Genomic DNA, 13,351 nt, shown 5'->3' on the forward strand with positions numbered 1-13,351 from the left:
CTTTCCTTCTCTTTGCATGTCCATTGCCCCCACTCAACTCTGGGTTCTTCATAGCAGGAACCACAACCCATTTGGCCCCATGGCCCACAGTGCACTTGGCATATAAAACAGGTTTAGTTTTGGATGTTGAACTGAGTAAACACCCAGCAGTGATGTGGCACGTCAGTCCCAAAGATGTAGTTCCGTTACCAGGTCCACATGACCAAGGCTGGGGCCAGCTCTGCAGCCCAAGGACCCTTGCAGTCTGGAGGTCAGCCAAGGAACATGACCTTACTTCCTACCTCCTATCCAGCCTCACGCCAGTTCCCCAATTCTGTGATTGGGAAACTGAGGCCCAAAGAGCAGGGACTTGTCCAAACCGCCAGACTCATTGCATTAGTGCCTTCTTGCATGGCTACTAACATTTGAGACTGGGTAATTTATAAAGAAAAGAGGCTTAATTGACTCATTTTCCTCAGGCTGTACAGGAAGCATGATGCTGGCGTCTGCTCAGTTTCATGGGGGTCCTTAGGAAACTTTCAAATCATGGCAGAAGGTGAAGGGGAAGCAGGCACGTCTTACATGGCCAGAGCAGGAGCAAGAGAGAGGGGCGGGGATGCTACCTACTTTTAAACAACTAAATCTGGTAAGAACTCTATCATATCAACAGCACAAGGGGGATGGTGCTAAACCATTCATGAGAAATCTCCCCCACGATTCAATCACCTCCCACCAGGCCCCACCTCCAACATTGGGGGTTACAATTCCACATGAGATTTGGGTGAGGACACAGAGCCAAACCATATCACTCATGGTACAGCACTGTCCGCCCTTTTAGGGGTGCCTGCTTCCCAAGTTCACTTTTGTCACATTCAGAAAGACTACAGGTTTTCCATTTGCTTACTCAACAGATGTTTACCAAGCGCTGATCAAGTGCCAAGCATACTGCCAAGCTCTGGAGCCACAGTGGGGAACAAAACAGACCCTGTCCTTGCCTTCAGGAGCTCACAGTCTAGGCCACGGTAAGCAAGTTATGCTAGGCTCTAGGGACCAGTGGGAAGCCTAAGAGAAGCTACTGAGGGTTTTAGCTGGCAACCCCAGTCCCTCTCCACACTGGCCATACTCATCCTGGGTTAGTGGCCTTTCCACAGCCCAATGGAGAAGAGGGCATGGCTGTTCCCAGACCTTGGGATTTGGCCTATGGCTGCCGCCTTCAACAAGTCACTGCTAAGGCCAGGCCTTGCAGTCCCCAGGAACTGCAGCTTCAATGGATGAGTGATGTTTAAGTACAGCTTTGAGCCCTGTGGGACACCCCTGCCCACTGGGCCGCTGGGAGGATCAACTGTCAAACAGCGGAAGCAGCAGGAAGTCCTCGAGGGAGCCCTACAGAGTGAAAGCCTTAGTGACCCCATAATCAGAATAATGAAGATGAATCACACCTTGTTCTGCCTGCTCACTCCCTCTATGTCGTGCCATCATCAGGCAGCCAGAAACTCCTGTTCAGACAGCAGGGGCAAGGCATGTTAAAGATCGTGAAAATGGATGAGATTTCTTAGTTACAGGTTTCTAGAGTCTCAGAGTTGGAAAGAACCTTAATCATAAGCTTTTTTGCACCCCCCACCCCCCATCTGGAGCAGACTCCTCTCTATAGTGAGTCTTCTGAAAGGAGGGTCTAGTCAACACTTGCATGCCTCTGGCAGACAAACAGCTCACTACCTCATGAAGGAATCATTTTTCAACAGGTCTAAGTCTTCTGAGTTTGTCCTTCTATTGAGTTGAAATCCGTAATTTTCCTTGGTTCAAGTTCACCTTCTCAAGCCATATAGAACAGTCCCTAATAAGCAGAGTGACCTTGAACAAGTTACTTTCCCTCTGTTTTGGCACCTATTGCAGTGTTTGAGCTGTTCAGAGGGTGGCTGGCTACTCTGCCCACAGCCAGGCTGAGCTCTGACCTGGCCACCCAGCCTGGAGCCTGCACAGAGTGGGTGCTAGAAGCTGAAAGCAGAACAGAATAGGGCTCCTCTCCATCCCTAGCCAGACCCCAAGGGAGCACCCTGTGTGGATGATGGTGGCTGGATGCCAAATGAAGTGAAATATCTCCTTTTCTCGGGCTGTTAACTTTTTTTCTTGTTTAAGGAAGGGGAGGATAATGACATTTAGCACTTTACAACTCAGCAGTAAAATGAGCAGATGGAAACAGATCCCCAGCACTGCGGGCATGCTTCCAGTGAGAAACCCTCCCCGGCTCCTGGGGCTGGAGTCTCTGGCGGGGCTTGCTGATGGGGTTAGAGACACAGCGGCTTCTCTCCTTCTCCCCAGTTCCTCCTCCCGCACAGCACCCCAGGCTGCACAGCCGGCTGTACACCTGCTCTCACTTCCCACTTCCTTGCCTCTGCTCCCCCTGCTCCACTACCTAAGGCACCTTTCCTGCCTCCCAGGTCTTATTGGAATACAACCTCTGTAGTGTTTTGTTTTTTTGTTTGGTTTTGTTGAGTCTTACTCTGTTGCCCAGGCTGGAGTGCAGTAGCACAATCTCGGCTCACTACAACCTCCACCTCCTGGATTCAAGTGATTCTCCTGCCTCAGCCTCCCAAGCAGCTGGGACTACAGGTGCATGCCACCATGCCTGACTAATTTTTGTATTTTTAGGAGAGACAGGGTTTCACAATGTTGGCCAGACTGGTCTCGATCTCCCGACCTTGTGATTCGCCCACCTCGGCCTCCCAAAGCGCTGGGATTAGCATCATTCCCATTTTACAGGCAAGGAAACTGAGGCTCAAAGAGTTAAATAACTCTCCTGAGGTCCCTTTATACAGCATTGAATGGCAGGCAGGCTAAAGAGTACTAATGAATGGCTTTTTAATTACTTGGGGTTTAGATTATTTTCTCTTCTATCACATATGTTGCTCTGTACACTGAATACATATAATTAGGATGGATGTTTTGTGCTTGTGTTTCCAAACCAGTCAATAGTTCTGTGGTGAGGCTTGTTCTATTTTGGCATGTAAATTGTTTCATTAAACTTGCAGCTCCTCTGTGAGTTTTATTTGTCACCCACAAAATAAAATAAACAAGCGAAAGAACTCTTCTTGTACAGGAGATTCATTGTTTCACCTGCCCAGCCCCCTCCCTGCTCATCTTGGTGGGCTACTAACTGCTCCTCCCCTCACTATGAGTGGCGGTGGAGGTTGCCAATAATAATACCCCGCCCCCTGACCGCAAGAGCATGCACGTGACCCAAGCTGGGCCAATCAGAGTCCTTCCCAGAGAGTTTTCCAACTGGGCGCAAGAGAAAGAAAATGCTCTCTGCCTTTCTGCTGGCACAGCTGTTAGTGACCGCCCCACTTAGGATTAGTCTTAGCGCTGAGCGTCAAAGACTTGAAAAACAGTATCTTAAACAAGATGGGGGCTTATCCTACAAGGTCAACCCAAGTATCACTAAAGTGCCCTGCCCACATTCCCTCTGCCCTCATGCACCAGGTGCGTGCCCTTCATCCTACCGCAAGCGTCTGTCACTCTCAACCGAGGGCTCTCTCTTAGCCCAAGCAGACGGGAAGCACCGGGTGGTCGGTGGCCCCAGGAGCAGTCTTCCACTAATAATGGTGAATGGACATTGGAGGATAAATACCCCAGCCTCCTAAGCCCTGAGAGTAGGATAATTCTGAGGCAGTCTAGCATTGTCTCCTAGAGGGACTGCGGTCCCCAGAGGGATTGAGGCCCAGTTTTCTGCAGCAAAACCTGCTCATAATCACACCTTGTGTTCATTTTCCTCGCCTCTTATTTCTCCACTCCCAAACAGTGCTTCCTGGGATCACTATGAAATAAACTACTTGCCCTTGAATCCTTGACTTAGGGTCTGCTTGTGGGGGAAGCAACTTTGCACACTGTGATAATTAATTTCATGGGTCAACATAGTTGGACTACTGCTATAGTTTGAATGTATCTGTCCCTCTGAAATTCATAGGTTGGAACTTAAACCCCAATGTGATGGTATTGAGAGATGGAGCTTTGGGGGAAGTGATTAAGTCATGAAGGTTCTGACCTCAGGAATGGATTCGTGCCCTTATAAAAGAGGCTTCAGGGCTGGGAGCAGTGCCTCATGCCTGTAATCCCAGCACTCTGGGACACGGAGGCGGGTGAATCTCCTGAGGTCAGGAGTTTGAGACCAGACTGGCCAACATTGTGAAACCCTGTCTCTACTAAAAATACAAAATCAGCTGGGCATGGTGGCGTGCACTTGTAGTCCCAGCTACCTGGGAGGCTGAGGCAGGAGAATCACTGGAAGCCAGGAGGTGGAGGTTGTAGTGAGCCAAGATCACGCCACTGCACTCCAGCCTGGGCAACAGAGTGAGACTCCGTCTCAATCAATCAATCAATCAATCAATAAAAGAGGCTTCAGAGAGCTGCCTGACCCTTGTTAGCCTTCCATTTCTGCTGCCATATGAGGACACAACATTATCCCTTTTTGTCCCCTTCCACCATGTTTGCATGCAGCAGAAAAGTGCCATCTTGGAAGCAGAGAGCAGCCCTCACCAGAAACTGAAAGCAAGTTGATCTTGGACTTTCCAGTATCCAGAACTGTAAGAAACAAATTTCTGGGCTGAATGCGGTGGTTTATGCCTGTACTCCCAGCATTTTGGGAGGCCAAGGCAGGAGGATCACCTGAGGTCAGGCGTTCAAGACCAGCCTGGCCAACATAGTGAAACCCCATCTCTGCTAAAAATACAAAAATTAGCCGGGCGGTAGTGGTGTGCACATGTAATCCCAGCTACTCAAGAGGCTGAGGCAGGAGAATTGCTTGAACCTGGGAGGCGGAGGTTGCTGGTGAGTCAAGATTGTGTCACTGCACTGCAGTCTGGGTGACAAAGTGAGACCACGTCTCAAAAAAAAAAAAAAAAGACATTTTTGTTCTTTATAAACTACCCAGTCTCAGATATTTTGTCAGCACATACACACTAAGACAACCAGTGCCCAGATATTTTGTTAAATATTATATATTATTCTGGATGTTTCTGTGAGAGTATATTTTGGGGTGTTTTTGTCTTTGAATTTTTTTTTTTTTTTTTTTTTTGGAGACAGAGTCTCGCTCTGTCACCCAGGCTGGAGTGCAGGGGCATGATCTCGGCTCACGGCAACCTCTGCCTCCCAGGTTCAAGTGATTCTCCTGCCTCAGCCTTCTGAATAGCAGAATTATAGGCGTGTACCACCATGCCTGGCTGATTTTTGTATTTTTAGTACAGTCGGGGTTTCACTATGTTAGCCAGGTTGGTCCTGGAGAGCATATTTTGGATGAGACTAACATTTTAATCTATGAACTTCAAGTAAAGCAGATTGGCCTCCCTCATGTGGGTGGGCCTCATCCAATCAGTCGAAGGCCCAACTAGAACAGACTGACCTCCCTCAAGCAAGAGGGAATTTGGACTTGAACTGCAACATTGGCCCTTCCCTGGGTCTCCAGCCTGCTGGCCCACTCTGCAAATTTTGCGCTTACCAGCCTCCATAATCATGTGAGCCAATTGCTTAAAAATAAATCTCTTGCTCCTTCTCTCTCTCTCTCTCTCTCTCACACACACACACACACACACACACACACACACACACACACCCCCTATTGGTCTTTTGGTTCTGTTTCTCTGGAGAACTCTTATACAGACACCATTGAAGGCCTCCCTCATCCCAAGGGGCAGAGCCACCCCCTCAATTCTCCCACAACACTTTCTTCATACCTCTAGTACACTTTATCATAGCCTATCTTGTCATATTTATTAAGCACAAAATAGGAAGGAATATGTATTTACTGAGTGCAGCTGTGTACCAGGGACTGTACCAGGTGTCTCTGGGAGTCCTGTGCTCATTTATTCACAATTAATTCAGTCAATAAATATTTATTGAGCAGCTCTTAGGTTGGTGCAAAAGTAATCACGGTTTTTGCCATTACTTTCCACCAAGCTAATACAATGTGCCATGCGTTGATCTAGGCCAGGAATTGGCAAACTGCAACCCACAGGCCAAATTCTCGCTGCTGCCTGCTGCTTTTAAAAAAAAAAAAAAAAAAAGTTTATTTTTTGTTGTTGTTTTGTTTGTTGGTTTGAGACGTGGTCTCGCTCTGTCGCCCAGGCTGGAATGCAGTGGTGAGATCTAGCTCACTACAACCTTGAACTCCTGGGCTCAAGCAATCCTTCTGCCTCACTGTCCGGAGTAGCTGGGTCTACAGGCAGGCACCACAGTGCCTGGCTAACTAAGCCAAGTCTCACTGGAACACAGCCACGCTTATCTGTTTACATATTCTATGGCTGCTTTCGTGCTACAGTGACAGAGTTGGGTAGTTAGGACAGAAACCATATGGCCTGCAAAGCCTAAAATATGCTCTGGCCATTTACAGAAAATTTTTGGTGTCCTCAATCTAGGCACCGGGATGCTGCAGTGAAAAAAAACAAAAATCCCTACCCTCATAGAGCTTACATTCTACTGGGGCTAGGGGTGGGGTGGGGAACAGAATACAAGTAAACCAGAAGATGGGAAAGATATTTACTATATTAAATGGCAATAAATGCTATGGAGAAAAATAAAGCAAGAGAGAGAGTATCAGGAGTGCTGGAGGTGCTGGGAGTAGGAGTAGATTGTAGTGAAAAACAGGGTGTCAGGAAGTTCTGGCTTCAAAGATGACATTCCAAGCAAAGACCCAAAGGAGGCGAAGGAGTGAGCTCTGTGGAAATGGGGGTTGTGGGGACAGCCACCAGGTAGAGGAGCAGCAGACGCAAGGGAGTATTAACAATGGTTAATGCTGTATTGAGCACTGTGTGCCAGGGGCCCTTTGAGTGCTTTATGTACATAATCACATTTAATTACTTAAGAGTCATTATCTCATTATACCCTTAATCTTACAAACAGATGATCTGAATATATGTCTATCACTAATATATTTGTATCACTAATACAGTACTTTCAGTTTACAAAGTTTTATACTGTTGTTTGCTTGATCCCTAAAACATTTCAGGAGGGTTACCGACCCCATCATAGAGTAACTGAAGGCCAGATAGGTCTAATCACTTGCCCTGGGTCACACAGCCAGTGAGTACTGAAGCCAGGAAGAAAACCCAGGTATGTCTAGATCCAGATGTCACACTCCCGTCTCTAAGCCACCAGCTTTGGAGGGCATGGACTCTCCCGTGTTTAACACTGTGTTCGTCAACCCCACACACCTAAACCAAAAGCCTGCACCAAAGTGAAAAGCGGGTTTTGTCAAAAGGAACTGAATTCCCATCATTGTTCCAGATGAGGGACACCAGATAAACTGCTGGAATCACACCCAGACACACAGACATTTGATTTTTGTCTTTGTCCTGGAGTACCCACACTGTGCCCCAGACTTCTGGCTGTGCCCAGTGCTCTGCAGAGCTAACCTAAAGAGGTGATCCAAAATAAGTTGTTGGTGGCCAGGTGCGGTGGCTCATGCCTGTAATCCCAGCACTTTGGGAGGCTGAGGCAGGTGGATCACCTGAGGTCAGGAGTTTAAGGCCAGCCTGACCAACATGGTGAAATCTCATCTCTACTAAAAATACAAAAAATTAGCTGGGCATGGTGGCAGGTGCCTGTAATCCCAGCTACTCGGGAAGCTAAGGCAGGAGAATCTCTTGAACCCAAGAGGCGGAGGTTGCAGTGAGCCAAGATTGTGCTATTGCACTCCAGCCTGGGTGACAGAGAGAGACTCTGAAAAAAAAAAAAAAAAAAAAAAGAAAGCAAAAGAAGTTGTTGGTTGGCAGCTTAACTATTACTGGTTTTGCTCTGTTGTATTTTTAGCAGGCATTATTATGAATTGATGGAATTATTTAGAAATACATTAATTTGGCACATATGTACTGAGATTCATTATGACACCTAGTGGGGCCAGAGATAAACATGGGCCTTCCCGTCTGGGAGCTTGCAGTCTAGTGGGATAGAGAGATGAACTTCTTGTGTGTGCTACATAACCTGCTGTGTGCCAGGCATCATGCCCGCCATGGGCAATGTCATCAACATCAACAATAATAATAATAGCAAACATTATTGAACCCTGGTTATGCACCAGGCACTGTACTAAGCCCTTTACATGGGCAAACTCATTTTATCTTCATTACAGCTTCATGAGGGAGATATCACCACTACTATTTTAAGGATAAGGTATCTGAGGCTTGAGGAGGTTGAATATCTCACCAATGACTATATGGTAAGTGGGTAACAAAATGAGGATTTGCACTCAGGTCTGTTTGCCCTGTCACACTTACACACACAATTGTGACCCATCTCAGAGAGTGAGCCGGTCAGATGGGATACAAAGACAAAATTACAAGGGGTGCCAGGAGAGGGAGAGTCTCTGCCCATGGGGGCTTCAAGGAAGGGCTCCTGATGGGGGTGCCACTGAGCTGAAGAGCAGGCCTCCAGACAGAGGGGCCAAGTCAGACAGGGTCTGTTTGGGTGATTGCTCCTGCAATTTTGGTGCTGGGTCAAGACATGCTTGATACAAATAAGTTGCTATTGGAAGCTGTGAGTGCAGACATCAGGATGCATCCAACAAACCCGGGTAAGACTCCCTTCTTCCGCTTTTACTAATTGTGTTGACCATGGAGAAGCCAGCCAACTTTTCTGAGCCTTGGTTGCCTCATCTGTAAAATGGATGTAACCGTGATATTAATGCCTCATGGAGATGTTGTAAGGATTTAATCAGACATAGGTGTAAAGTGGGCCGGGGCGGTGGCTCACACCTGTAATCCCAACACTTCGGGAGGCCGAGGTGGCAGATTACCTGAGCTCAGAGATCCAGACCAGCCTAGACAACATGTGAAACCCTCTCTCTACTAAAATACAAACAAACAAGCAAACAAACAAACAAACATTAGCTGGCGTGATGGTGTACATCTGTAGTTCCAGCTACTCAGGAGGCTGAGGCATGAGAATTGCTTGAACCTGGGAGGCAGAGGTTGCACTGAGCCGAGATCACTCCACTGCACTCCAGCCTGGTCGACAGAGCAAGACTCTGTCTTAAAAACAAAAGAAAAAAAAAAAAAGAAAAGAAAAGAAAAAGGAAAAGACATAGATATAAAGTAGTCAATATTGTCCCTGGCACATAGCAAGAGCTCCATAAATGTTACTGATGGTGAGGATGGTGATGATAGTAATAGCCACATTCTAATTCTGAGGAATCTTCATAAAAACAGGAGTCCTACCTTCCTGATCCCTGCTGGCCTCCACTCCTCTAGGCTTAGGCACTGAACAAATGAACAAGTGGTGTGCTCTGGGCCCGAGGAGAAAGGGCTCTCAAAGACCAAAGATTTGCATCCTCCACAGTGGCAAAAGTGGGGAGTCCTTCAGAACCAGAGGCAGCAGCAGTAGGATAAGGGTTCTTTCCTTACAGTGGATGAGGGAGCAATAAGGTCCCCAGAGTCAACATGGGAGAGAAAGTGAGTAAACAAGTGTTGAGGGATGGGCTGGATGCTTCCAATGACATTGCTCAGTGTCCCTTCATAACGCCCCCATGGGATGCTGTTATGATTTCTGTCTTATGGATAAAGAAATGAGTAAGTAACTCACCAAGGTCACGCAGCTGAGAAGAGCCTGGGCAGATTCCTAGTCAAGGCCTTCCTGACTGCAAAGCCACCCTCACAGTCCAGCCTGTCTGGGCTGAGCTGGACTAAGGGTGCAGGGGTGGGCTCAGGAGTCCATCAGGTGGACTGCCTCTGGACAGTTATCTCTGGAATCTGTCTCCTCCCCTTCCACCCACTGCCCTAGTCTGGGCTATTATAGGAGTCTCCTTTCCGGCCTCTCTTGCCATCCTCCTCCTCCAATATGAGCTCTCACTTCAGACAAAGAAACACAGCGGACCAGTCCTCTCCTGGTGTAGAACCCTCTTTTGCCCACAGGCCTGCTTCTCACATGAGCAGTGTCTGCCTAGGGGCATGCAGCAGAGGAGGAGGCTGCCTTCCTGTGGCGCCAATTATACTTTCAAGTTACGACAAGTCCATGCTACAGAGTGGGACTCAAAGTGTCCAGGGATTGTGCTCAGAGCAGGAGTTTGTGCGTGTTGAAGGGAAGAGAGGGGCAGAGAGGAGTATCGTTCCTCATCAGAATGGTTTCAATGGCCACAAAGATGAAGATAAACTCAGAGCTTGGTCCAGCAGGCCCTGCTGCACCTGGCTTCCGATGGCTCTCCAGTTGTGTGTCCATGACACCTGGGGGTGCTCTGTGCTCCAGCCAGAACTATCTCTAGCCGTCTTCCTTATCAGAAGCAATTTATTGCCTCTCTGACCAGAATGTCTTTCCATCCCATTTTTGGCTTGGGAAGTTCCTATGTATTCCTTAAGGTCAATTCCAAGTAGCCCTCCTCTGAGAAGCCCTCCCTGATCCCACCTCATGGCTGAATGTCACATCCTTTCCCAACCCCCCAATTTGCAGTGTGTTCCCTCAGCACCTAGCACTTCCCTCCTCACAGCTTCTTACCATAGGGCGCTGTGTCACCGCTTTCAGAGGCAGCCTCTCCAGGAGGCATGAACTCATGAGGCTGGGGAGCTCATCATTAACTCTGCCTTCATTTGCTTATTCAGCACACATTCGGAGCCGCCCTGATTCCAGGCAAGGGACTCTGGATGCAAGGACGATTCAGTGTGTCCTCAGAGGAGCCCATGATCTGAGGGAAGACAAGTCATCCATTCATTTATTGATTGCTATATTAAAACAACAAATAAACCGAAAAGCAAAACCCTGCACTGAGCCCCAACACTGGGCCAGGCCCTCTGCTCAGGGATGAGAATAGAGAAAAAAGCAAAACCTGTTCTTGCCCTCAAGCAGATCCTAATCTGGCCCGGGGAGATCGCTAAGTGTGTGGTGTGTCCCCAGAGCTGTGGGGCACCAAGGCAGGTGTGGAGTCCTTCTCTTGCTTTATTTCTTTTTGATAACCAATTAATAAATGAGAGAATGAATAGATTTTTTCTGTATGTGTGTGTGTGTGTGTGTGTGTGTTTTTTTCTTTTTTTTTTTTTTTTTGCAGGGGATGGGGTGGTGTGTCATGGGGCTTTAACCATGAATAAGCCCTGTAAATCAAGTCATTCAATAAACTCTGATCAATTGATTGATTGAAATGTCACACAGGAAGTCGCTAGCAGCAACAGGGCTAGATTCCGGGTTTCCATGACCTTGGGATCTCCACCACCCTGGACTTTCTCAATAGGGAGCAAATCTACTCCGTGGCCATCTTGACAGGACTCTGCAGCCTGGAGCTGCAGAGCCTCCTGCAATCTCACAGTAAAACGCAGCATTCTTGGCCTGCCTCCCAAGGGGGTTGTGAGCATTAAGTAGTTACCATTGGTAAAGTGCTCTGAAGATGTGGGGGTGTATAAACACGGCAAGTCATTAGGCCTCTCCACACCACTATGCTCTACAGCCTGGGGACTGTTAATTGAGAAATAATTAACACCTCAGGGCGCTGAGGACAGCGGCCTGGCTTTTCCAGGATCGGAAGGAATGTAATAACGTGCACAGGAGCAGGGAGAAATTAAAGGCTACTTTGGATATGTAGATCCAAGAAATTCTGAAGTTTATTTGCCCCTTACCCCCAAAGAGGAGGAGTGAGGAATATCAGCCCAGTGAAACCTCTGGGACTGCACTCCTTGGGGAAAGCCCCTACCACAGCACTGGGCTGTAGAGGCTGAGCAAGGCTCTTAGAGACAAAAGAGCTCAGGTCCACCCCAGCCCTGCCTGGCCTCCTAGCTGCTGGGCAGATGTAGTCGTGTGCTCCACGGAGCTGTGTTTTCTTCAACTGTAAGACCAGAATAGTAACATGGCATCTACCCCCTGCCCCTCCATCACCAGGTCGTCCAATGCCTTTTCTCTAGGCCTGCAGATCTAACCCCGGCTACACGTTAGAATTTCCCGGGGAACTATAAAATAATAATGTCTGGGCCCACCCCAGATTCACAACCTGCATCTCGGGACAGGGGTTGGGAGTGGATGCATATACTGACTCTAATGCAGTCAAGGTTGAGAATCACTGCTCTGGCCTGTGTGCCAAATTCTGTGTGAGGAGCTGGGAGAATAAAGATGTAAACCACACCACACCCCATGCTTCCCTCACACTGGCTCATCATTTCCTGAGCTGTGCCTTTGAATGTCCTGGTCCCTCTGCCTGAACATTGCACTCCACTCCCACTGCCATTCTTGTCTGGGTAGACCCCATTCATCCTTCAGGTCCAGCTGAAAGGTCACCTCTTCAGTGAAGCCTTCCTTCCCCACGCTCCCACAGGGGTTTGCTCAGCCTCTATCACACCAGTGATCACACGGAGTTGTTCCTGGAAGATCCTGGCGAGCTGAGAGCTTCTTGGGGCCAGTATCAGAATCACCAGTGTCTTGTATTGGGTCTGGTACGTTTTAGGCATTCAATAACTGTAGTTGTTATTAGGTAGAGTCATATAACATGCAGTTCCCACTTCAGGACATTTGCATTTCTTGTTTCCTGTGTCTGGAAAATTCTTCCCCTGCAAGGCTCTGTCTCTCACCCTCTTCCGGTCTTTGCTAAAATGCCACCTACTTGATGAGGCTTTTCCTGATCCTCCTATTTTAAACTGCAAACACTTGGTTAGGCGTGGTGGCTCACACCTGTAATCCCAACACTTTGGGAGGCCGAGGTGGGTGGATCACCCAAGGTCAGGAGTTCGAGACCATCCTGTCCAACATGGTGAAACCTCGCCTCTACTAAAAATACAAAAATTAGTCGGGTGTGGTGGTGGGAGCCTGTAATCCCAGCTACTCGGGAGGTTGAGGCAGGAGAATTGCTTGAACCCGGGAGAAGGAGATTGTGGTGAGCCGAGATCACGCCATTGCACTCCAGCCTGGCGACAAGAGCAAAACTCCGTCTCAAAAGAACAAGAGAACAACAAAAAAATTGCAAACACTTAATCCCCCTACTCCATTCTCCTTCCCTAGTTAATTTTTTCTTTATAGCCTTTAGCACCATCTGACTGACAGATTCTTTTAAATTTTGATATTTTGTTTGCCATGGATTTTTTGCATTAATTTTGTTTTTTTAAAAAAAAACACTTGTAGCCGGGCGCGGTGGCTCACGCCTGTAATCCCAGCACTTTGGGAGGCCGAGGCAGGTGGATCACGAGGTCAGGAGATCGAGACCATCCTGGTTAACACGGTGAAACCCAGTCTCTACTAAAAATGCAAAAAATTAGCTGGGCGTGGTGTGGCGGGCGCCTGTAGTCCCAGCCACTTGGGAGGCTGAGGCAGGAGAATGGCATGAACCCTGGAGGCGGAGCTTGCAGTGAGCCGAGATCACGCCACTACACTCCAGCCTGGGCAACTGAGCGAGACTCCGTCTCAAAAAAAAACAAAAACAAAA

The 13,351-nt window shown here is 48.0% G+C and overlaps 1 long non-coding RNA gene across 1 annotated transcript in view; it reads right to left on the reverse strand.

The window, feature by feature from the left end:
• The window catches only part of LOC139362144 (uncharacterized), a 29,286-nt gene extending 16,777 nt beyond the window's left edge, over positions 1 to 12,509 (reverse strand). The window contains exons 1-2 of the long non-coding RNA XR_011620478.1: positions 12,214 to 12,509; positions 10,453 to 10,639 (exon numbers count right to left, since the gene is read on the reverse strand). This is a non-coding gene — a long non-coding RNA (uncharacterized lncRNA). The remainder of the gene's footprint in view (positions 1 to 10,452; positions 10,640 to 12,213) is intronic.
• Between the last annotated feature and the right edge of the window lie 842 nt (positions 12,510 to 13,351).

Source organism: Macaca nemestrina, chromosome 1 (genome assembly GCF_043159975.1).
Source record: "Macaca nemestrina isolate mMacNem1 chromosome 1, mMacNem.hap1, whole genome shotgun sequence".
NCBI classification, from domain to species: Eukaryota; Metazoa; Chordata; class Mammalia; order Primates; family Cercopithecidae; genus Macaca; species Macaca nemestrina.